Source organism: Ambystoma mexicanum, chromosome 1p (genome assembly GCF_040938575.1).
Source record: "Ambystoma mexicanum isolate Mex_15411 chromosome 1p, UKY_AmexF1_1, whole genome shotgun sequence".
Classification (NCBI taxonomy): domain Eukaryota; kingdom Metazoa; phylum Chordata; class Amphibia; order Caudata; family Ambystomatidae; genus Ambystoma; species Ambystoma mexicanum.
In genome coordinates this window covers 1,494,421,801-1,494,447,330 of record NC_090921.1, presented here as the reverse complement: position 1 = coordinate 1,494,447,330, position 25,530 = coordinate 1,494,421,801, and positions in this window count along the sequence as shown.

Sequence of the window (25,530 nt, the reverse complement as noted above, 5' to 3'; positions counted from 1 at the left end):
GGGATGATTGTGTGGCATGCATAAACAGGAGTAAGCCCCTGGTAAAAGAGGAAGTGATTGAGGGGGGATATGATATTCATTAACGGAAGTTCGGCTATTGACCCACAAATGGGCCAGAGACACTCTGGGTCTGCAGTAGTGGGGCACAGACATGGCATTCACAAGGAGGGAGAATTAATAGTGTGTTCTCAAACACGGCTGACAGAACACTACTCTGCACAAGCAGCAGAATTGGTGGCATTAATAGAGGTGCTCAGCATGTAAGAAGGGCAAGCAGTAAATATCTTTTCTGACTCAACGTATGTAACATCCACTTTACATTCGGGGTTAGCAAGATGGGAATGGAGAGGATTCAGGTGAAGTGATGTTACACCAGTACAGCACACTGCATGTTTGGGTGAACTTTTGGAAATGTTGACACTCCCAGTACAACTGGCAATATTAAAGTGTAATGCATATACGGGAGGACAAGACTTTATTTCATTGGGTAGGGAAAAAGCTGAGAGAGAAGCAAAAAAAGCGGCATATCTGCCAAAGGGATCACATGTGCTGTTCCATGGTGAGGAGGAACAAATACGACGTGTAGCATTGATGAAAACAGCAAAAGGAAAAGATGCACCACCAGAAAGCTTTAATGCAACCCCAATAGTGCAAATAATAGAATTACAGGGGGAAGCACCAGATGAGGAGAAAGAGCTATGGAGGAAAAGGGGGTGTTCTCTGTCACCAACTGATTTAATTGGGCGGCACCACAGCACAGGCAAAGTAGTAATGCCAAAAAAGGTGTTGAATGTGGCTCTGGAACAGCTCCGCTACCCGGCCCACGTGTCAAAAGAGTATGTGGCTGCAGGGATTAGTGAGGACTGGTCTGTGCCCAATTTGTATGAATATGTGTCTGAATTTCTACATACTTGTATTGTTTGCCAAACATTTCTGCCAGGTCACACTTTAAGAGTGGTACGAGGAACATTGCTGCGGCCAGAAGAGCCCTTCTGGCACTTGCATATTGACTACGTCGATATGCAAGACAGATGTACTTCTTATGGGTACATGTTTACGGTTGTTTGTCTGTTCTCACGTTGGCTTGAGGCTGGTCCATGTGCACATAACAAAACCAGTTCAGCGGCTACATTCTTGGTGCGGGAGGTGTTCCCAAGGTGGGGGAATCACAGATGAAATTAGTTCTGACAATGGCCAGCACTTTGAAACAATTTGATTAAAGAAGAAACTGCCCTTTTGGGGATATGACATAAACTATGCACTGTCTACCGGCCGCAAGCGAATGGTTTGGCTGAGAGAATAAATGGGCTACTAAAACAGTGCTTGGCTAAACTGACGTAAACACTTGGCAAATCGTGGCTGTATTGTTTGCCTCTTGTTCTATTTGCCTTACACAACGTGCCTGGAGGACTCCTCATGAAATTGTTACTGTTCAGAGAATGCATGCGCCTATAGCTCCAACAGGTACAATTTCTGATGCTAATAATGTTGCTAATGTTTTGAGGGAGGAATTTCACAAGTAGCTCACAGAACTTACAATGTTGCTTACGTCTACATCCCAGCAGATAAAACAAAGAGTACAGACAGAGAAAACTGACATGGACAAAAAGGACTCTCCACAAGCAGCACCTCTTTACCCTGGCCAGCGCGTACATATGTAAAAAAACCTCATCAGGAAGTGAAAAGACAGCTGATTTTCTGGACCAAACACCATTGTCTATGCAACTTCAACATTAGTTAAACCAAATAATTGCCGTGGATGGGTCCAATCTCAATGTTGTGTGCAGTGGCAAGACCACTGGCTCCCCCGGAGAAGAGGGGCAGAGCGCAATGTGATGGGAAGTATAGCCCAACTTTCATCGACTTTCTTTTCAGCAATAAGGTTCTATAGATGACCAGTTTAGGAGGATGGAGAATGCAAGGTTCAGAACAGTGTTCTTATTAACAGACGACAAAAGATATATGCCTTTTGGAGTGTGGTTATATTAAAGGAATGGTTCGGTAAACATTTTTTATTGCCCCTACAGGTGGGCCATGTGTTTTTAAGCCTAAATCGCTCGATTTTAGAAAAATTTCCTATGGACCTCACCCGAGTTTTCATCCATTAAACACACGCGAAAACAGGCAGTGGGGCGCCGTAATTTTATGATAATCTTATCACTTGCCGCATTGCCCTGGTTGACCTGCTTTTGCGGCACTAAATCATATCCCTCTCCCCTGAGCCTGACATTATCAAAACATTCATATTCCTCGCCTCTCTCCGTGACGTTTCTGTGCTGCGTAGTCAAACGCGCCCAGTCGTCTTCTACGCGACTTCCCACAGAACCCGGAAACCGACACAGATCAACTCACAACACAGCGCGCCACAATTCGGAATATGTAACTGTACTTTAAAATCAAACAGCAACACGGTACATTTGGTAAAGTACATTTATTTGACATTAAATGTTTATAGAATATTCAGCAATTGCCATATGAACTCGGAATGCCATTTATTTTCTTTTATCTCTATCCGCAAAAACTGTTCCGTTTTATCGTGAGTCACGCGCTGTTCCTTCATGGTACACAGGGTGTTGGTTTTTGTTAAAAGAAGCCCTTTGGCCGCACAGTGAACCGCAAGGCTGTTCCATCAAGTAGGCACTAGGCCAGCGTAAAGGTTGATATGTTGCTTCTAGCCGCTAGTACCACGTAAGGGCATATGGGCCCTTGGCGATCGTCCCATAAGATTGTCAAAGTGGTGCAGTTGTTGACAAGAAGCTGCAGCTCGCGGTTGAAGAAGCCATCTGCCGGGGTCTGAAACTGGTGGCAGTCGCAGTAGGGAAGGATATACCTGTTTTGAAAACATAAAAATTATAATTTGTCTCGCCAGCCGATCTTTATTAATATTATTCATTTTATTTATTACGGCCGAGCTGAAACTATTTGCTTTCAAGGATAGTGCAATGGAGTATGTTCGGCTCTAAAATCAATGCGAAAAGTAACTAAATAAATTGAGGTTAGCACACAATGAGATACGACTGTTTGTATACATGCGTGTGGAATGTGGACCTGCATGCCCATGTGCCCGCTACAAGGTCGATCCCACAAACGTTTTCCTAGCTCTTCATTCATTCATTTATTCATGCATCCATTCATTAATTCTTCATTCCGGTATAAAAGCGTCTAAAGAGTTACTTACATTATATTTGCAATTTCCATTGTGTCTCTGCGTAATGCAGTCCGTAAATCCCACTGTGCTCTTGACAACAATTTTTCGTATACTGAACTAACATGAAACTCGGTCTAGTTTCCGAATTTTCTTTTTTAAACTTCTCTTTATTGGCAAGAAGCAGTAGCTGGCGCGTTACATATTACAACAACAACTCACGTTACATATTTTGAGGCGTGGATGACAATGCAAAGGCTCTATAGAAGGTCGCATACATTCATGGGAGCAAGTTAACTCTGACAAGGCCATTCACAGTACAGCTTGATCAGTCGCCTGCTCAGGTGATGGGGGAGAGGACAGAAGCTCTAAATCCACCCTACCGTTCAGATAGCTACAAAACTCAGTCCATACATTTTTAGGGCGAGCTTTCACAGGCAGCGTGTTGATATAGTCCTCTTTGCACATTTGTGTCCAGGTAAGGGCTTTTAACCACATCTCTAGTGAAGGGGATGATCGTCGCTTCCAACACTGCAGAATGCATTTCTTGGCCACTATCGCCGCCACATTCAGGAATTTAGTGACCCGCCTTGCCTCAGTCCCCTCCGAACAATAGAGCCAGGGGGTCAGGATCAATTCGGAACCCCACCATCTCTGAGAGGGCCCCAAGCACCACCTCCCAAAAAGGAGCCAATGCCCCACAGGACCAGAACATGTGGGCGTGGTCCGCATCGCTAGATCTACATCTCTGGCAGGGTTGGGGGTGATCCCGTGCGAATTTCCCAACCGCGTGAGGAGTGTAGTACAGGCGATTGAGTAATTTTTATTACATACATCTAAATCTAGGATTGAGGGAGACCTTGCGTGTGTGTATGCACATTTTGGCCCACATACCATCAGTGATGTCCAACCCCAGCTCCCGGCTCCAAGCATCCCGGACAGTGTGAGGAGGTTCTACAGCTCGCGCAATCAACATTTTATACAGGGCGGACACTATGCCCCTACCCCCTACGGAATTAGCAATGTAGCAGATCTCGGAGGACTCCGGGGGTTCGTCCGGATACGAAGGCCACATGTCTTGGACTGCCGCTCTGAGTCTAAAGTATTGCAGCAACTCCAATGAGGACTTGGAGTGCCCTGGCCTCTATGTCTGCGGGGTGATGAATTTCCCATCAGGGAACAAGTCGGAGAGAGTGATATCCCAGGTCCAGCCAGTGACGCATTAGAAGCTTATCTTTGTGGGGGCAAGGCCAGAGAATGTCCACAAGTGAAGCCATTTGTAGTACGGGGGGTGCCAGAGCGGGGTAGCAGAACCTGTCTCCACGCCCTGATAGTGGAGTCCACTGGGTCGGCCGGAGCGTCCGAGTGATACGAGTGGAAGAGGATCAGGGACATAACATTAACCTCCCCAGTCGCGAGGATCTCAAGCCTAACATGCGGGGGAGGGTCCTGGTGACGGTACCAGTGTGTAGCGTGCTGAGCTTGTGCGGCTATCCAGTACTGGGTGAGATCTGGTGCATTGAAGCCCCCTTTCTCGTAGGGTAGTGTCATATGTTGCCATTTCCTGCGCACGGCACCAGAATGCCATAGAAAGCGGGCAAACCCCGCATGCAAGTCCGCGAAGTATTGTTTCCCGGACCAGAGTGGGACGTTAGCAAATATGTATAGGAGCTTTGGAACTATGACCATTTTGATTAGGGACAGTTTCCCTGATAGTGAGAGGGGGATGTTACACCATCTCTTCATCCTGGCCTCAGTATATTTCGCGGCAGCCCCATAGTTATTAGCCAATAGAGAGGATTTCGAGAGGGACACCTGGAACCCTAGGTACTTGATGCCCTCGGGGACCCACTTGAGCGGGAATTCGCATGCAGGTTGGGAAGTTGCGGGTGTGAAGGGAAAGATTTCTGATTTGGTGTAGTTTATAGTGAAGCCCGAGAATGTGCCAGTTTTGATTATTTCACGAATGATTGGGTCGAGATGGACCGAGGGGTCTCTAATGTACAGAAGTACATTGTCCGTGTAAAGTGATATAATTTCGGGGGTATCCCGTAGCCGTATCCCCTTGCGTGTATGATTGTCCCTTACACTATCCGCCATGGGCTCAATGGCCATCGCGAACAGCAGGGGAGAGAATGGGCATCCCTGACGTTTCCCTCTGTGGAGGGTGAAGGAAGCTGATAGATAAGAGTTAACCAGGACTTTGGCCATGGGTTTAGTATATAGCAGTTTAATGTAGGACAACATGTGCGGGCCGATTCCCATCTTCTCAAGCACTGCCCACATGTATTGCCATGAAACCATGTCGAACACCTTTTGGGCATCTAGTGTCACGGCAACCGCGTTGGCTTTAGGGTCAATCCTCGAGATGACATTGAACAGACGCCGAATGTTTAAGGCAGTGGAGCGGGCGGGGACAAAACCACTTTGATCCGGGTGGATCAAATATTTCATGATGGGGAGGAACCTATTTGCTGTGATCTTGGCGAATATTTTGGTGTCGGTATTAATGAGGGACAGAGGTCTGTAGGAGCCGCAGTCATCAAGAGGCTTACCCGTCTTGGGGAGCACGATGATGACAGCCTCATGCAGGGACTGGGGCAGGGTAGCAAGGCGTAGCGACTCATCCCAAACCTCGTATAGGCACGGGGCAGTAGGGCGACGTGCTCTTGATAGAACTCGGCAGTTAGGCCGAGATGACCGCGGTGACTTCATCAAGGGTGAAGGGTGTGTCTAATTGCTCTTTAGTGGCATGAGATATAAGGGACATGGGGATGCGGTCAAGGAGGATATCCATATCTTGCGAGCTGTGCTCCCACTGCTGAGCGTAGAGGGTTGCATAGAAATCTGCGAATGTCTCGAGAATGGGCTGGTCGGCCCAATGCCGCACTCCGTTATTCTCTATAATACTATCAATCCAGGCTCTGCCCCCCTCGGTCTGGGCCAGACGGGCGAGGGTTTGACCAGGCCGCTCCCCTTCGCCATACTTCCGAGCCGCAACGGGTCGGGCATAGTATTTTATCTCGCTGAGGGCGAGGGAATCGAATGTGTCCAGTTCAGTTCGTATCTGTGCTAACTTCGGTGGGGAAGGGGCGGACGCATACTCGTGCTCTAGTTCCTTGAGTCTGGACTCGGAGCGGCGTAAGGAGTTCCTAATGTCTTTAAGGACACCAGCCTCTCTGGAGATACACATGCCCCTGATGAAAACCTTGAATGCCTCCCATCTTACCCAATCTGTTGTGTCATGGCGTTTGTTGTTATCAAAAAACGAGGTGACATCAGCAAGGATGTCGGCCCTGAAGACAATATCATGTAGTGCCTCTGACTTAAAACGCCAATTGGAGTGACAGGGGAGGGCCGGGTGCAGAGCTATGTCCAATGTGATCGGGGAGTGGTCAGATAGGGTGCGCGGCAGAATCTGCGTGTCGAGAGTTTTGCCAATGAGCCCAGCCGAAAGAATTAAAAGATCAATTCTGGAATGACTGTCGTGCGCAGAGGAGTAAAATGTGAACTCTTTAGACAGTGGGTGGAGCGCTCTCCAGGTATCGACCAGACCAGCAGGGAGCATGTGTGCTTGGAGGCGACGAGCGGCCCTGGACATTATTCTGGGTGGAGCTCCGGATCTGTCCAATTCGGAGTCTAGAATGAGATTTATGTTCCCCCCCAGATAATAGGAACCCCAACATATCCTTGGAGCATGGCGATAATGTGATCAAAAAAATCAGGTGCATCTATGCTCGGGCCATATGTGTTAACCAGAAGGCATTCTGTATTAGCGAGTAAACAGTGGAGGATCACATACCTAGCCTCTCGATCTATGTGGCTGGTACGCAGGGAGAATTCCAAGGACTTGTGAATTAAGGTGAGGACACCCCTGGATTGTGAGGAGTACACAGTGTAGTATTTGTTGGGGCCCCATGCCAAGGTGAGAGAGGACGAAAGGTGTACGAGGGCGTGGGTTTCTTGCAAGCGAAGTATTTTGACCCCGTGTCTCTGGGCATATGCGGTTATCCTGCGGGCCTTCGTGAAGTTGCTGAGCCCTCTGACGTTCCAAGACATTAGCCTAATAGCCATTCAGTAGCTTTCAGGGGGCATCCCAGTAGCATGTGGCATCGTTTGTTGAATATGTGCCGGCTAACCATGCAATGGCACGCTGCATCGCGCCCGGAGCCACTACTACCCTGCCATTTTTGTTATAACATCCCACAACTGTACCCCCCTCACTGCCTCCCCCAACATAGCAGTGCTCAAAAACCCACCCAAAGATACAATGCGAGCGTGCCAAACCCAACAGGGCAACGCTTGCCTGCACGCCCAACTGGGGCGCAACCAGTGATCATAACAAGCCAAACTCGGTGTTGCAACTGCAGCGGGGGTCGCTGCTGCCGTGGACCCGACTTAAATGATTGATCGGTGCAATACACCGTATATCGTGCAGCGGTAACACATATCAAGTTTCCGGGAGACATTACAACAAGTTACGACTAGCAAAGGATATACAAAATAGAGGATCCTTGAGTAGGCAAGGAAGTGCAGATGACAAGTGTACCAGTAGTGCAGAAGGAGGCTCACATACGGGGGTCAAGATAGGCCACCTCAACCCTCATCCCCTGGCAAGTCCACAGGACCAGGAAGAGGGATATGGGATTCAATAAATGTTACCGCCTCATCCGGGACAGTGAAGAAATATAGCTTATTGCGATGGGTGAGCTTCAGTCTTGCGGGGAACAACATGGCGTGTTCCACTTTCCTTTCTCTGAGCAGCTTCTTCACACCGCTGAACTGCCTGCGCTCCATTTGAACATAAACGGAGAAGTCGGGAAAGATTTGGATAGTCTGAGACTCCAGTTTCAGTTCACCCCTCTCCCAGGCCAAGCGCAGAATGTGATCCCTAGCCCTGAAGCTGAGGACCTTAGCAATAATCGGCCTGGGGAAATCGCCCTACTTGGGGCGAGGGGCCAATGCTCGATGGGCGCGTTCAATCGTGAAGAATGGGGAGAGTTGAGGATTGCCCAAGAGGTCTCTCAGGAGGTTTTCAACAGCTTGTTCCATTTTGCCTTTGAGGGCCGTCTCCGGGACCCCCACAATGCGAATATTGTTCCTGCGGGATCTGGACTCTAAATTGTCGCACTTCGCTTTGACTTGCTTCATATCGCGCTCCAAGTCTGAGACCGTGTTTTGAAGTGTGTGCACCTCATCCTCATTGGCCCCAATCTTGGTCTCGGCCTCAACCAGCCTAGCGCCGTGCTGATCTAGTTTGGCACGCATTGAAGCGACACTGGCGTTGATGTCATCCAATTTTTCGTGGAAAGACGCAAAGTTCTTAGCCATGGTTTCCATCAGTGTTGTAAGGTCTGGCTGAGGGGGACAAGAAGGTGCGTCTGGATCGTCCAGAGGCAAGGCAGCCTCCCCCTGCTCCTGTCTAGAGAGTGCTTTGGCATACTTGTCCATCGCCCCCGCTTTATGAGCCCTGCGTGATTTGCTGGACATCTTTGGGGACACACTGATATCCCGGAGGGCAGTCTTTGTAGGATGTAAGCACTGAGGCTCTGGGCTCCTGGAGGGTAAGAGGGTCAGGAGAGAAGGGAGGGCTTCAACCTCCCATACAACACAGGACCGGGGCTAGATACCCACTAGAGAGGAGCATTTCAGGGCGTCAGTACCTCAGTGCAAGGGTGGACAGTGCGTCAGGCAGTCCAAAATGGCAGTATGATCTGGAGGGGGTACTGTCAGGCGGGGCGCACCTCAGGGGCAGGGGGGCCACAGGCTGTCAGTGCCGGCCGTGGAGGGCAGTACCGTCAATAGGCGCTTAGAGGGTGCAGGGCTCCGGCGGACGGATGCACAGTTTGGGGATACAGCCAAGGTGTCACAGGGAGCAGGGCGGTGGGGAGAGGGCAGTGGTGGATAGCCAGGAACGGAACAGCGCCACACGGACCACCAGGGGGGTCGCGCGGTCTCGCCGGGGTTAGGGGCACGTAGTCCAGGGGGAGCCTGGTAAGTGTGTGGGCAGCTGTGCCCTATGAAGTGGGGTGAGCGCAGCCCTCAGGAATATCAGCCTACAAGGGGGGCGGTGCGTAGAAGTCCCAGGCCCTCAACTCCTCACCTGCATGTGCCAAAGTTCAACAGTGGATGAAGGCGGCATTCACAGCGGCATCAGACCCACAACCAAGAGCGGCAGGTCACTCACGAGGCAATGGCAGGAGCGCCACGCTGTCTCTGAGGCATCCAGAGCACCCAGCCACCTGCAGGGGAAACCGCCAGACGGATCAGGCTAGGTGACTTCATTGCGGGGGACCGCTCCAGCGGCCCCCGCGGAGCGATGGAAGGAATCCGCACGTTGCAGGGACAACGTCGCCGCTGCAGTCGCTCCTCAGAGGCAGGTCAGAGTGGGGTCCGCGTGGGTAGGCCGCAGGCAACCGGCCGAAGGAAGAGTGGGGCAGGGGAAGGAGAACAGGCCCGGGCAGCCAACACACGTTGAGGAGCCGACTCTCATAGGACACTGGGGGGCGGGGCCGCAGCCGGAGTACACGGCACCGGTGCTGTGATGTCTGCTTTCCTTGTTGCGGGGGGACCGCTCCAGCAGCCCCCGCAATGCGATGTAGGCAGCCCGCCTGCTGCAGAAGTGATGGCGCCGCCGTGGTCACTCCCAGGAGCCAGGTAGGAGAAGGGAGCCACGCAGACAGGCCATAGGCACCCAGCCGCAGGGAGTCTCGGAGGCATGCAAGGGCCAGACCCAGAAGTGGGCCAACCAGAGAGGAGATCTGGCCCGCCGCTCCACGCGGCCACACACAGCACAGCAGGGCGAAGGAGCCGGGCAGCCAGCTAGCAATGGAGAGCTGACTCTCGGAGGACCCAGGGAGGTAGGGGCCGCAGCAGGAGTACGCGGCCCAGGAGGCCTCAGTTGTCTGGCGCCCGGCCCAGGAGCGAAGCGGCCACAGAGCTCAGATTTTCAACCCGAAAAAAGACCAGTACGTTGTAGGGTCGCTGTGCAACACAATGCCCATGGCCTCAGCCTCGGATGAAGCCAGGAACCACTGATTTAGGCGGATGGTCGGCAGCCGGGCCACGGAGCAAGAGAGCTAGGCAGCCATCTTGCAGGCTGTTCAACAGCGCCCCCCAAAGTTTCAGTTTCAGAATTTTTTGCCTTATCGTCTCTTACGTTATTACACCTTCCCCTTCAAATGAAGTTCTTTCGGCATGTTCCCTGTCTCTCAAGGTCAAAAAACAATAGAACCTTATACTGCCAGTGCGAGTTGTGGGCCTCTTCAGGCCGCAAGCTGAAAATCAAAGCTGCTGACCTTCACTAGAAATGAGCATACATTCTTTCTTTGTAACATCCCGTAGTAAAGCCATCTGTGAGAACTTGAAGTTTCAAATCCATCTATGTACTGCGCCTCAATGTGCAAATGCGAACTGGCTTCTCTCCCATCTGCAACGGCGCGCTTGGCGCATTCTATGGCCCCCAATTTTGTCCTCGTTGTCTGCGAGCTTTGAAGCCCTAAAGAACCATAACTATTGAGACTTTTAATTTTTTGGGGAAGGTCAGGGAAAGTATAAAGTACCCGAGGAGATGAGTTGAAAGTGAGATTTATTGTTTGTTTGTTTTATTATTTGCAATACGCAAGCCTCCCCTCGGTTAACAGTGCGCATCATTTACATGAGATTGCGAAAATTTGTTACATCAACAAAAATATATACATACACATATAGACAAGGTCAGCAATATGAGGTGAATAGAGAGAGAATTCAAAGATGACACCCAGGTTGTTCGCCACCCAGGATGGTGAAGGTAGAGGTTAGGGTTAGCATACGTTGTATGTACACTGTACAATAACATTTATTTACAAAAAGACAATCGTATTACAATTATTTAAACCGGGATTTGGACTTCACAACCAGCTCTCCTTTGGGTGGACATGGCACAGTGGCAATGTTGGGTGGCAATGGATCAGTGCTCTGCACAGAAACGTTCAAAATTCCATATCTGTGCTTCTCTAATACAGCAACAATAAGGCTTTTGACAAAGTCGAACTCCATTTCCTCATAGACTGGTTTGATCACCCATTGCTTACTTCTTTTTTGAAAAGGCCTTAGTGTAGCGAGGCATCCTTACATTACCCGTAGTCCTAGATTGTTCACGGACGAGATTCTCGTTATAGGCCAAGACGGCAAGTAGAGTCCCATGTCTCATGCCCTGTATGCTGAAATGCAAGCGCTTTGGCCTGTACTTTAGGCACATATTGTGGAACACCTCCAAACCTCCTGTGTGACAGAATTCTGTCAGTCCCCTCAAATCTCTTGATAGAGTTTTATCGAAAACAATCTTCTCAATGGCTTTGTGTGTCGGTGAAGATGGATTCAACCACTTCTTCTTCCGTGCCTCCACTAGGGACAAAGGACCATGTTCACATTGGTGGAAATGTAGGTTTTCTGACCAGCGGTGCATGTTGGTACAGTGGTGCATCAGTGACCGCCATTTTTCAACTAGTATTTCCACTGACCCTTCACAAGTTTTGGAGCTCCACCAAAGATGGTTGCTGATAGAGTGGGACCACTCTGAAATACTTTCCAAACCTTTTTTTTCCCCTGCAGCCGAGATTTTCTTATTGATTGATTTAGCAAGATCCCATACGTCAAATTGATGCTTAATATGTGGGAACTGCTCTCTCATTGTCTTGGCAATTGAAACGTGTCTGTCCTTGGCTATGAGGTCGATGTGCATTTCCCTCGATTGTAGATATTCCACTGATTTTAAAAATCCTTGTTTCTCCATGGCCACTGAGGATGTACATTGTGTTACCTGCACGACCACCGAACTCACGATTTTCTTACTATCCATGTCCTGAAAGTAGTAGGTGCAGTACTTGGCAGAAAATCCAGGGCTGTCGCACTGTCCATCGCCGGCTAGCCTGAATCGTTTGCCTTCGAATGTACTTGCTAGAGACAATTGTTCAATTTTCCAAGCATCACTAATGGCCGGAAACAGATAATCATGTTGGTATTTGTAGTACTGCGTTTTTTAAATGAAATGGAGTCCCACAAACTGAAAGAAAGACTCTAACTTTCTAAAACTGGACCCACTTAAAAGTGACGCAGCTGCACACAGTAAATTGCCTGCTGGCAGTTTCCCCAGCATCGGTTGTGCAGACCATGAGAACGTATGATTCCCACATACTTTCCCTCTAACTGAATGCCCACATTTCAGCATACTTAGAATATTCATCAAACAACTGTCGAATACTATGTATTTGTCCTCTTTCATTAGACTGTCATCCTGCGTCAAAGTTGTTTCGGCCTGTGACGTTGAGGACATATAACAACATTTGATAGAAATATTGCTGCTATCAAGTTCTGATGCGTCGGTGAATGCTGCTGCTGGTTCATTCTCTGTCATTTCAGCATCTGCTACTTCAACATTGATGGGAGAACACAACAACGTCGACAGCTTTTTTGGTGGCAATTTTTTGGCGGGTGTAGATTGTGTGAATTGATCTGCGACTACATCAGAGCTATCTTCAATACATCCAGTATCATGTTGTTGTGGTGGTGCGGTCGCACTGTAGCAATGGTCCTTTACAACTTTACTGGATTCTCCGGACACATTCATTTAATGTTCTGGCCATTGGACATGAATATCTCTAGTCTCAACACGCGGCGTCTGAATTAATAGTTCCTCCATAGTGTAAATGGTCTGGCAAGCACATCTCTCATTCGCTTCACTGTCTGTGTATGTATAGTTCGGACACCCACGGGTAACTAGAGGTTAGAGTAGAAAAGGGATGTTCAGTTTAAACACAAGATAAAGTATAGTACAGTTGACTGGAAAAAAACATAAAATAGTCCCCAGCACAAAAAATTTCTAAAGTTATGAACTGTTTGTAACTAACCTTATTTTTGTTTCTTTTCTTTGCAACTTTTTTGACTCGACCTTCAACATCTGCACGCTGTTGCTCCGATTCGTATCCGCATCTTTCCCCTTCCTCTTGCGCTGCAGCGACTATATTTTCTGTATCCGCATAGACAGCACGGAATGAGGCTCCATCGACTCCCTGAAACATAGTATTTTCATTAGTGTGTATCAAAATATTGTTAGCATAAAACACACGTGAGGACGAACACACAGGTACATCTCAATAGCCAAACACGATTTAAACATTGTGTGGAACAATCAAACGACAAGTATTCAAGGTCTGATGACCTAGTTCAATGGAGCTGTCAGTATCCATACCTCTGGCTCTGCATGGACTGCCACGAATGATTGTATTGAAGAGGAGGCATCATCAACTTCCTGAAACACAGTACTTGCGTTAGTATGGTTTTCAATATTGTAAGCATAACACACACTTGGGGTCGACGGCACAGGTACATATAAAGAGATAACCACAAATGTTGCATTGTCTAAAAGAATCAAGGAATATTTAAATATGATCAGATTTAATTGACTTATTTCTCCGATTTTTATACATTTGCATCATCTAAATGGGATCCTGTGATTGTAGGGGAAGCTCCATCGTCTCCCTGAAACACAGTACTTGCGTTAATAGGGAAGAAAGTATAGCAAATGGAATCACGTTATATGATCACGCTCGATGGAGCTGTCAGTATCCATACCTTTTGCTGCTGAAGAACAACTAGGGGTGTTGTCAATGTGGTGCGCACTTCCGAAAAGCTGTTGCGCTGATTCGTATCCGCATGGTCCCGCTTCCCCTGGAATTACTTGAATGTCAGGTTCCGCATCAAGTGCGTGGGTTGACGCTTCAACAACAGCCTGAAACAAAGTATTTGCATTAGTAAGGATTACAATATTGAAAACACAACACACACTCGGGGTCGACCGCACAGATAAATATCAATGCCTAACCACGAATGAAACATGGTGTAGAACAATCAAACGACAAGTGTTCCAGTCCTGATGATCACGGTCGATGGAGCTGTCAGTATCCATACCTCGTGCTGCTGAAGAACATCTAGGGGTGTTGTCAATGTGGTGGACGCTTCAGCATCTCCTTGAAAGACAGTACTTGCATTAGTATGGATAACACTAATTATAACTGAAAACAGACACCAGGGGACGACAACTAAGGTGTATATCAATTGGAAAGCACTAACCAAACAATTGGTAAAATAATCACATGATACATAAGAACTATTACTTGACATGCATAAAACAAGTCTGTAGCGGAATAGCCAAGTGTGATTACCTGATATGCGCTTGAAGTGGTTGTTAATTGCGGCCCGTCACGGATGTAGAATGTTCTTGCTTCAGATTCAGTGGATAGTCAAGCAGTTGTAAAGGTAAATTAGTGTTTGATGATGAAATGCAAATATTAAAAAATTGCCATGTAAACCGACAGAATACTTGAGAATAATGCTATTGAAAATGCGCAATATAGTACAGTTCCCTGTGCTCATAAATAGATTTCCTTTGGGGGTTATAAAATCAAAAAATAATTTATTGATAAATGTCATTATTCAAAAAGCTATACACTCATATCAATATCGAAAGTATTACAAGGGAGTATAACAAGGGACACAACACCTAAAATATCAATTAATCAATTTGGCTACCTACACACTACTGCAAGGCCTAAAGCTAAATCCGGACACTTGACTCACCAGTGGCGGAATGTGGACGAATAGAGTTGGAATAGCGTTTGCGAGCAATTTTTCGTGTCGTTCGCCGTTTATTCTTCTTTGTTACCCAAGATGTGGCGTACATGTTTGAGGAAAAGTGCCGGCTGCAGATGCGGTATCGATCACCCCTCTTGTCCTCTAAGACTTGTTGGACTCTACTTTCCAGCTCATCCAGTGGATATCCGCAATGTCTGACCCATTCTCTTATTCGATCAACAGTTTTCGGGAATACATGCATTGTAGTGCCTTCAGATTTAGCATGGGTCTTCGAAGGTCAACCGCTAATCGAACAGGCAGGCATTGTTGAAAATTCTGAAAAGTAAATATCAAGATTATTATAAAACCTTGATGAATAAAAATGTCATAAAAAAGTAAATGAACCATACCATGCACAATGCAAGGTTTGTTTTGGTCGCCAGAACTATACCAGTTCATCATGTGCGGCTTAGTATTTGCATAAGATACAGACATTTTTTAAATAATGTGACTAAACTCTGAACATGTGTCTCGTCCCTTGGATGTTCTGTCTTGCACGAAAAGGAAGCATGCTTACATTATAGACTGGACCCCCGAAGGATGCAATTCAATGACAATTGACACAGATGAAAATAAATAGATCTATTGATAGCATAACAATTGAAACTCAAGTCAATAGCAATGAGACCAATGACCATATCTCTATTGGGTACTGTGATCGCAAATAGATAGAAATGTAAAAATGACCGAAATATGACTAGGATACATGGCCTTACCTTGACCAACAAACAGTTGGATTCAGCAGGCCGAGCAGTATGTTGCCAGAGAACAGGTAGATGGCCACAGGTAGCACACTGACGAGTTTGCTCGAAGAGGTCACAGATAGCACGACGACGAGCAGATTAGCATAGATCTCAGTGCTTCTCAGGTAGAAGGTTCAGGAGTTGACTTGCAAAGCACAAAGATGTTCTCATGAGACATATCAAGTGGTTTATAAAGTATTAGAAACAGGGGTGTGTTTGTGAATGAATGACGTGTGTATGTCGTGGTATTATGTGGTTTGCAGGGGGGCGGCCTGCCTCAGGGGAGGCCTGCCTGGAGACACGGGGTCTGAGGAGGCCATGTGAGCGATGGCCCCTGGGCATGGGATACCTTTTGAAGTGTACATGCTGTTTGGCACCTTGGCCGTTTGCGCCCATGACAGCCCCCCATGCCAGCGCTCATCCCCGGGTGCGAACCACCTTTGATAGAGGGGGTGGTGGATGGGCCTGGGGCGTGCAGATAAGGCACAGGAAGACTGCTGAATGGAGACACACTTATGTGGATTGCAGGGGGACGGCCTGCCTCAGGGGAGGCCTGCCTGGAGACACGGGGTCTGAGGAGGCCATGTGAGCTATGGCCCCTGGGAGTGGGATACCTTTGGAAGTGTACATGCTGCTTGGCACCTTGGCCGTTTGCGCCCGTGACAGCCCCCCATGCCAGCGCTCATCCCTGGGTACGAACCGCCTTTGATAGAGGGGGGTGGGATGGATGGGCCAGTGGGCATGCAGGCAAGTGTGTGGGAGCGAGGGGCCATCATGCCCCTCTCATCCTTTACTTCTCAGTAGAAACTCAAGTGCCTCCAGTAGTGGGTTCGCCCCTTGCCCTTATGTGATGTTAACTTTGGTTGACATTCACGTAGATGGGACCACTGAGCAGGACACGGGGCATCCATTTTTGTACCCCCTTTCCAATCCATCTTGGTGACCCGGCCTCACTGCACATAGCACATGGCCCCCACCCTCGTTCCCACTCTGACTGGAAAACTCCATAGGTATTTGCAGCAGATAATAAATGTAACACATCACTCTTCCTCTTCGATCACTGTCCTGCATGTGAACCAGCCTGAACTAAGCACATAGCTCGTTCATCTCCACAAACGTGTCCTCAATACCTGCATGCATTATTGAGAATATATTATGTTAGCTTAGATAGTGACCACCCTGCTTCACAGCGACCTGACCTTCACCCATTCGGAGCACAGATGTCTGACGTCCATCCTTGAATGGAGACACACTTGATTCATTTAAAAAATCGAAACAACCGTTGTTAAAATATATGTGGTGTTTTATTTTGTATCTTATTTTGATGACACAAAAATACAAGACTTTACACATTGTACAGGTCAGGTTGCAGCACAGTGAGAGAAAATCCCCTGTACTGACCACTGTCACTCTGGAACGTTTCTCTTATGGCACGAATGGCACAGGCGGGTATTACTCTTCGAACGCGGTGTCCAAGCCTCCCGTGAAGCCACCATGTAAAGGAACGATAGGCCACCAGCCTGTACCACCTGTGAAAAGGAATGAAACAAACTGTTTTTAAATTACCAAGATAAGTTTAATAAACGTTTGTTGTCAATGACAATTCTTGTAACTAATGGCATTCTGCTCAGACAAATGCTATCTAGACACTGCACACCACTGAACGACTTTCATGCGTTACAAAGATATGTATATGTAATTTTAGATATAGTAGAAGACCATGAAATAGGAGTGGCATGACAAGCAGAGTATACTTACTCGTTACTCGAATTACGAGGACGAAAAGTTGCGCGAAGTTCGTGCACAAGCACCATCATTATCCTCAACTCGGACCGTGTGAGGCAGGCTGCCCTGAAGTCTGGCAGCTCGGTGATGCATTGCGGTTGTGGCTCGTCTTCCGAAATGTAGGCCTTGCATCCCGAGTTTTCACAGCAGCAGCAGTTCTCGTCCTCGATTGGCATTAGCTTGCACCGATTGCATGTGCACCAGGTGGAAACACCGTTCATGCGACTAGGTTCAAACTCTTCAGCTGTTGAATCGTCCTCCCAACTGCCGTCCAAAGCCCCATCGTTTTCGCGTGTTTCCCTTTCCAGTAGTTCCTCCTCGGTATACTCAGGCTCGTACATGTAGGGCATTATTGTAGCCATTGTGTGTTAAACAAACTAAAATAATTTATAGCGGTGGTACTGGTATCTGTTCACACGGGCTACAAGCGATGAATGTAGCTGACCAGAGCACAGGAACGAGTCACAGAATACTCAAAGTAACACAGAGAGAGGAATGGAATAGAAAATCTGCTGCTGTGTGTTGTGAAACGGTCTGTTTATATTTATTGAGGAAAGAGGCGTCCTGCCATTTCCATGGCGACACGTCATTAGCTGAAGCGCAGCGAATGTCGATACGAGATGTGCTTTGGCATTGTGCAATGGGCGGTACGCGTCTGCTGATGACAGGCTCAGGGGCGGGGGATATGATTTAGTACCGCAAAAGCAGGACAGCCAGGACGATGGGGGAAATTATAGGATTATCACAAATTGGCAACTCCCTAATGCCTGTTTTCGTGTGCGTTTAATGGACGAAAACACAGGTAAGGTCCATAGGAAATTTTTCAAAAATCGAGCCATTAGGCTTAAAAACACATGGCCGACCCGTAGGGGCAATAAAAAATGTTTACCAAACCATTCCTTTAATATGCATTCTTATTGGATTGATATTAGTGTTATGTTTTTTTAGAGAAAAAAGTGGTTAACATGCAAAGGTGGGGGTATGAAAAGGGGAAAATAAATGTTCTAAATGAAGAGGAATTCAACCATGACACTGAAAAAGGGCAAATAATATCATCTGAAAATGTGTGCTATGATGACATATTATGTGTGGGGAAAGGAGACAGCAAATGGCACATTCTTTGTCTGTGCTCTAATCCCACTTAAAAGAAGCACCCAAGCTCTTTCTGCCTCGGGCTGTATGATATGAAGAAGCAGGATGCCTAATGCTCATATGCCTCAGAAAAACTAGGGGTTTATTCCAAGAAGCAAAGGTTACATGTCAATGGGTAGAGGAAGGGGGAAAAGTCTATGCTTATAATTATGTGCAGCTAAACAGGATGGCTGAAAAGGAAGAAACAAAACACATGATAGTTGAATACATAACTGAGTGCTCTAAAAGGGGGGAGCTAAAAGTAAGTGAAAAAAAATTATTACAGTGCATAAACAAGGAGGTGACTAGCATTCCCTCGTGTCATACTAGAATATGCATGAGGCTAAAAGGAACAGTGTGGCCAGTGTGAGAAGGGACTAATGCAATGTCGTGCTAAAGGTTTGGTGGGTTTGAACAAAATTTGATAGCAAAAGTGAATAACTGGGGAAAATAGGTACATGCATTTACTTGGATAGATGAAAAACATCAACTGGTTGACATTTATTTTATTTTATTGGTCATTTGTATGGCGCCCACACACAAGTGTTTTCAGGTGCAACAAGACAAGAAAAGGGGGTGTGGGAACATGGGAAGTCAAAGGAAAACAACAGCAAGAACAAAAAGAAATGTATTAGCCTTGTGACAATCCTACTGTGCAAATGCATGACAAAATGATAAGTGCGAGGAGTTGGGGGGAAGAGGCAGAAGTGCAATAGTGGGGGAGCCCTACAGGTGAGGGCGGGTAAGTGCGATTCAGGCCAGGGGAGCAAAGTACCCAGGAAAGAATGGGGGAGGTGAGGAAAAGTGCTGTGGGCAGGAGTACTAGGTAAGGATAGGGTATTATCCCTACCTAGATTGACCATTATATTATTTTAGTTATTTTATATATGTATTGGGTTGGTTTTGGATTATAAATAATATAAGGGGATTGGGTGGGGGTTAGCGGGGGGTTTTGGATTGGGTGGGGGGTTGCGGGGAGGTTTCCCCCCGCATATATGTCCTAATTGACTTTCTAAATTAGGTCAATTCTCCCGGGGTCAATTCTCCCGAGGTCAATTGTGAAAAGGTCAATTAGTATACAACCAGGGATAGTCCGGGAAAGGATGCCTGAGGGCAAGTGCTGGCATAGGAAGTGGGCAGAGAACTGGTAGGTGGGGTGGTCTCGTCCCTGTATGACTCTGAAGAGATCAGGCCCCAGTCACAGCAGCAGGTGGGGATCTTAGCACAGGAGGGGGAGAGGTAAGGAAGAGGAGAAAAGTAAGATCTTAAGAAGTTTCTGGAACTTAAGAAGATCCAGCTCAAGTCTGAGGGCGGAGGTGCCAGCTAAGGAAAGGGATCTACTTCCCACTCTCTGCTTGGAGACACATTTGACCTGCAGAGAGTTGAAGTCAGAGGATCGAAAGATTCTGTCTGGGAGGTATTTTGAGAGGGAAAGCTGGATGTAGAGAGGTCCCAGGACCCAGACAGCCTTGTGGATGATGCAAAGTGTTTTGAATTTGATCCGTGCAGTCACCGGGAGCCAGTGGAGAGAATTTAGGGTTGGAGGGTTGCAGTCCCTGGGCTTGAGGCCATGGATACATCTTTCAGTCCTATTCTAGATTAGTTGGAGGGGACGAAGGGAGGAAAGAGGAAGGTTTAGGAAGAGGTTGTTGCAGTACACAAGCCTAGAGGGAACAAGGGCTCTGGAGACATTGAGCTTTTGGGGGAAGGTTATGAAAGGTAGGTAAGGACATAAAGAGCTTTACACGATTCCCTTTGTGTTTTAGGTCCAATGGGTCCATTCATCTGAGGACTAACAACAGTGATGAGGAGTGCAGTGCTGATGCAGGAGACAGCTGTCATCAAGGACATGCATTGGGCCTGTGGATAAAAGGTTTATGCCCAGCTTCTCCCTGATTGGAGTGGGGTTTGTGCAATAGTTACACTGCACAGCCCGGCTCTGGTGGTGCCTCAAAACAGCAGTGCAATGGGAATTACGCTAAAGGAGAGAGTGGCGCGATAAAGTAAGAAGCAAGCATTGCTCTGCAGGAAGAGGAGAAGTAACAACTGCTGGCCCGAAAAGAGTGCTGAAAGTTTGGCTGCCATCCCTGATGAATTGCGTCTGTTTTTCAAGGCTGCCACGTTCATTTTATCTTTGCTGCTTCCAGGTGTGCAGGCTGCAGCCAATGCGGAATGGCTCCCGCTTACGCGATATGAGTTCCTGCAACTAGCCAATTCAACAGCAAAAGGCCTAAATGTGGTAAAGGAAGAGTTGAGAGCACTATGTTCGGTTGCTCTCCAAAATTGATATGTTCTAGACCTTTTAACAGCTATAGAAGGAGGAGTGTGGCAACATTTGGGAGTAGCTGTTGCACAGTGGTGTCTGGTGGAGAGGCTTCAAATGGAACATTGGGAGCAGCTATTAGTGAAAAACACACACTCCACGAAAGGATGACAAGTGAAGTTATTGGAGTGCAGTCAAACAACTGATTGCAGAGCATTTTCACATGGGTGCCCACCTGGCCTTCTTTGAGAGACTGTCCCCATGTTGGCCCTCATGCTCGTCACTTTCTGCATTGGCAAAACTATATTAAGACTCTATACTGACAAAAGAAGAGGGAAATGAATGCTGCCCCTGAATTCCTTAACTTACTTACAAAGGGTGATAAAAATGATGAAGCTGATTTGGTCACAAACAACCTGAAGACATTATAAATTATGAAACATACTGGATCTCATGTGACACGGATGGGTCTGAGTGTGTGTTGATAGATGAACCATTAGAAAATTAGGGGGATAATGGAGGGGACAGAAGTAGACTAAAAAAAGGTGTGGATAACTAAAAAGAGAGCAGCAGAGTGGGGACTGGGGGGAACACAAGAGCTAGTTATTGATTGATCAATAAAAGTGGTAATAATGTGGTAGAAATGCAAGTTCAGCACATTAAAAGAGGAGCAAACTTACCAGCTGCAGGGTTAGCCAACTAAAAGGGGAGGGGGCACCCTTGATAACCGCACTGTTATATGTACTAGTCTGGAGAAGGTCCCTATTATTTGTGTTTTAAGCGAACAAAATATAGGCAATAGAGTTAAGTTACAGGTAAATATACGTGGTTTAACGTTAAAATGAGGCACGGTGAACAGGCCTCGAATCATGATTGTTTAGAAACATTTTCACATTTCATTCACTTGCTTAGTAGCCGCAGAGGCTGACACATTGAAAATGACACATTCCCAGGATCGCACGTAGGAAGCGCACAGCCTTTGTTACTTTCAAGATCAGGAAGCAGAGCTTATGGGTCCCGTGGAAAAACAATGAATGCACAACCATTTTATAATTCAGCATATTCGTTTTTGAAGCTGGTCTACTGATGGTTTCAAAATGCCCATGGCGGTCTCAAATTGCCCCTTAGCACAACCTAGCCTGGGAAGAAGTTCGAAGAGTTCCTGAAATGCAACATCAAAACAGTAACTTGTTGGTGGTTCAAGGCTCTGGCAGTGTCATGATCTAATACCTTCCTGTGAGAAAACAGATGGGGATGATCAGCAGCAGTTTAATAAAGATCCTACGTGTTTCAATAAATTGTCACTACCAATGTGGGGGCTCGGGGCTGGATTGTGATGTCACAAGGGTGGACTAGGGTGGTGTGGTAAGGTTTGCACGACCCAATCATTTTGAGATAATGTATTTACATCTATAGGGGAATGACACGATCCGATCAATCATTCGCATTTGGAGGAATGTCCTAATGTTGCAATATGTTTTGATGCTAATTAGTTTATGAGATTATAAAAGCTTTTGCTTTTGAGGTGTATCTTTGACAGCGCTTTTCATGCAGTTCTGTTCCGCATTCTCTGAATTTTAGCTTTTTGAGCTGTGACTGGGCCCAGGTACATAGTGTTACTTCTTGGCTGGTGCACACTCCTTTTTACGCTACTTTTGTAATTTCTACTAGTGAGTTCTGAGGCAACCAGCTGAACACACACATGGATGACAAAATACAGAAAACTCTTGAAAGATGTGTCATCTGTAAGTCAGGGGCCCCTCGTACTTTCCTGGAAACCCTGAAAATGACACTGCCCCTGCAAGTGTGGGATGAAGTGGCTATCAACATGTTTGGACCTCTGATGAATGGCAAATATGTTCTAGTGGCCATTGATTAAATGTCTCATTTCCCAGAGGTGCACATGGTCTCCTCTACTGCTGTCCATGCTGTAATTCCAGCTCTCAACAAGATGTTTGCCGATTATGCAATCCCATCAATGATAAAGTCGGACAATGGTCCGCCTTTCAGTGGATGAGAATTTGCTATGTTTGCAGAATACTTAGGGGCTCAACATCACAAAATTACCCTTTTATGGCCTCAGGCCAAAGGAACTGTGGAAAGGTTCATGTCCAATATCAAGCGCACCGTATGTACCATCACCCGAGGGTCGTTCACACAAGCCATCTGTACACTGCTGCGAGATTACAGAAACATGTAGCATAGTTCTTGGCTACCGCAGGTAGTGGATGCAGTGAGCCATCCAGATCTCGATCAGAAGGCTAGGACAAAAGATGATGCATGTGAAAAGAAAATTAAAAGGTATGCAGATCGGAGGAGGAAAGCAAAGGAGTTGGATATCGAAGTGGGTGATACTGTACTAGTAGGAAAAGCTCAAGGACAGAAGGATGTGTCCGCATTTAGTCTAAGCTCTTTGACTGTGGCAGCAGTTCAAGGGTCCATGCCATGGGCTCAAGCTCTGGTCAGTCCATCACCAGAAACTCATTGTTCTTCAAGAAGCTGGTAGAAGCAACGCCAGCCTCATCATGAAGAATCTGTTGCTGTACGGGACTCACCAGGGAGCTGCTCTGACTATATGGACCCTGATGTAGAATTCTGTGACAGCGACTTACAACAAGCATTGACAAATCCAATAGGTCTATAGGTCTGGCTCTTTTTTTTATAAGTGTGAGAGAAAAGCAGTGGTGTCATTAGAAATCAGTATTGGGGGAAAACCAGAGGACAAAAATACAAGGGGGGCGTGAGGTGGTGGCACATCAAATAAGGCTCAACAGGCCAAACTGAGTTAAATACGCCTATATTTTGCCAAGCTGGTTAAAAAAATATATATATATTGACTTAAAATTGTGCTTTTTACTGCACACTTTCTTTGAAAAATTTGGTAAAACGCCCAGCAGTTTGCAATTGGCTCCTGACAATATCCAGTAGGTGCAAGTCAACAACAGTGCACAGGAGCATTTCCCCAACAAACTTTCATGATGTCTTGGCCCACATTATATGCCAGTATAAAAACATGTTCATGCTGGCTGTACCCATACATTTCCATACTGGTTGCACCAATATATGCCAGTATTCCCATATAAAATACTCCTGTTGTTTTGCACATAATTTATTGTATTTATTTATTAGATATTTATAAGGCGCCTGTACAAGAAATGGTGTTTCAAGGCACCACAAGACAAAAAGAGGGGGAACAAGGGAGAAAGATAACAATGACGGTCTTACTAGGCCTTGTGGCATTTGGATCGTGCAAGTACAATAACAAAAAGTGCGAGGGAGAGTGGGGGTGGGGGTGCCAGACTGTGTGAATGCGAAATGCTAGGGTGGAAAGGGAAATGCAGGGTAGAGAGGAGAGAGTGCAAGTGGGAGGATGGAGGAGGGGGAAGAGGGTAACAGGGACTAGGGGAGTACAAAAGGGGAGGACAGGAGGGCAGACCAGGAGGGCAAGTGCAAGGGAATTGCATGGGGTGAAGGGGTTGAGGGTCCACATGCTAAGTGCGAGGAGGGGGCAGACTTTGTGGGGGGGCTGGTGCCCTGTAGAACTCAGAGGGAACCAGGCAGCCAGTCACTGCAGCAGATGGTGGAGTTAGCAGGTGAGGTGTAGAGGGAAGGAAGAGGAGAAAACAAGGGTCTTTAGGAGCTTCCAAAACTTAAGGAGATCCGGCTCAAGCGTGAGAGGGGCAGGGAGACCATTCCAGCAGGACGCACCTGCGGAGGAGAGAGATCTATCCCCCCCCCACTCTCTGCTTAGACAAGCATCTGATCTGCAGAGAGTTGGAGCTAGAAAACCAAAGGGCTCTAGCAGGGAGATAGTTAGGGAGAGAGAGTTGGATGTAGCCGGGTCCCAGGCCCCAGAAAGCCTTGTGGATGATGCAGAGGGTTTTTTAATTTGATCCTAGCAGCAACCGGGAGCCAGTGTAGAGGTTTTAGGGCTGGAGTGATGCGGGCCCTGGGCTTGAGGCCAAGTTTAAGTCTCACATTTGAAGCGGGTGAAGGGAGGATAAAAAAAGATTGAGGCAGAGTCTGTATCAGTAGTCCGGACTAGAGAGGACCAGAGCTCTGGAGACATTGAGTTTCTGGGGAAGGTGAGGAAAGGCAGAAGGCCTCTGAGGAGGTGCAGCTGTTAGTGGGCCTTCTTGGCAATGTCCCGATGTTAGGAGACAAGGAGGGGGTGGGAATTCTGCCCCTGTAGTGAAAATCAAAACTTGGCACCTATGAGCCCATAGTTTAGTTTCCTAATAACTTCTGTGAGCACAATATAAGCATTTATTTGTGATTAAGCATACAATATCTTTAGCAATATATCCTGTGAAAAAACACAAAGGAAGAGGCACACAAATAACAGGGTATTTGTGTGATAGTAAAACTAAAAAAAATAAACAATTTACATAAAACGACTGTATGTATGTTTAAAAAGCATGTTTCAGTTTGGAAAAAATCATTTCCTTTTTTTCTATGAAAGTGTAAACTGCGCATTTGGAAAACAGTGTGCCCAGTATGTCTGAAGGTGTCCCTTTCAGGCCAGAAGAAAGAACACATGCTCGGCAAACAAAGAGCCAACAAACGCGTGAAAGAGCATCTTTATTAATGTTGTCAGGTGTCTTGACCCACGTTTGAACTATTATGCTACAACATTTGGTGCTGTGGTCTTAGAAAATCCAAGATGGCTGAAAAGCCCACATTTGCGCCAGAATCCAGGAAAGCCGCGCAGCTTTTGGTGCACACCAAAATGGTCGCCTGACCTGCCACCCACCAGTGCGATCGTGATGGGCCAGAAGCGCCATGAGTGAAAC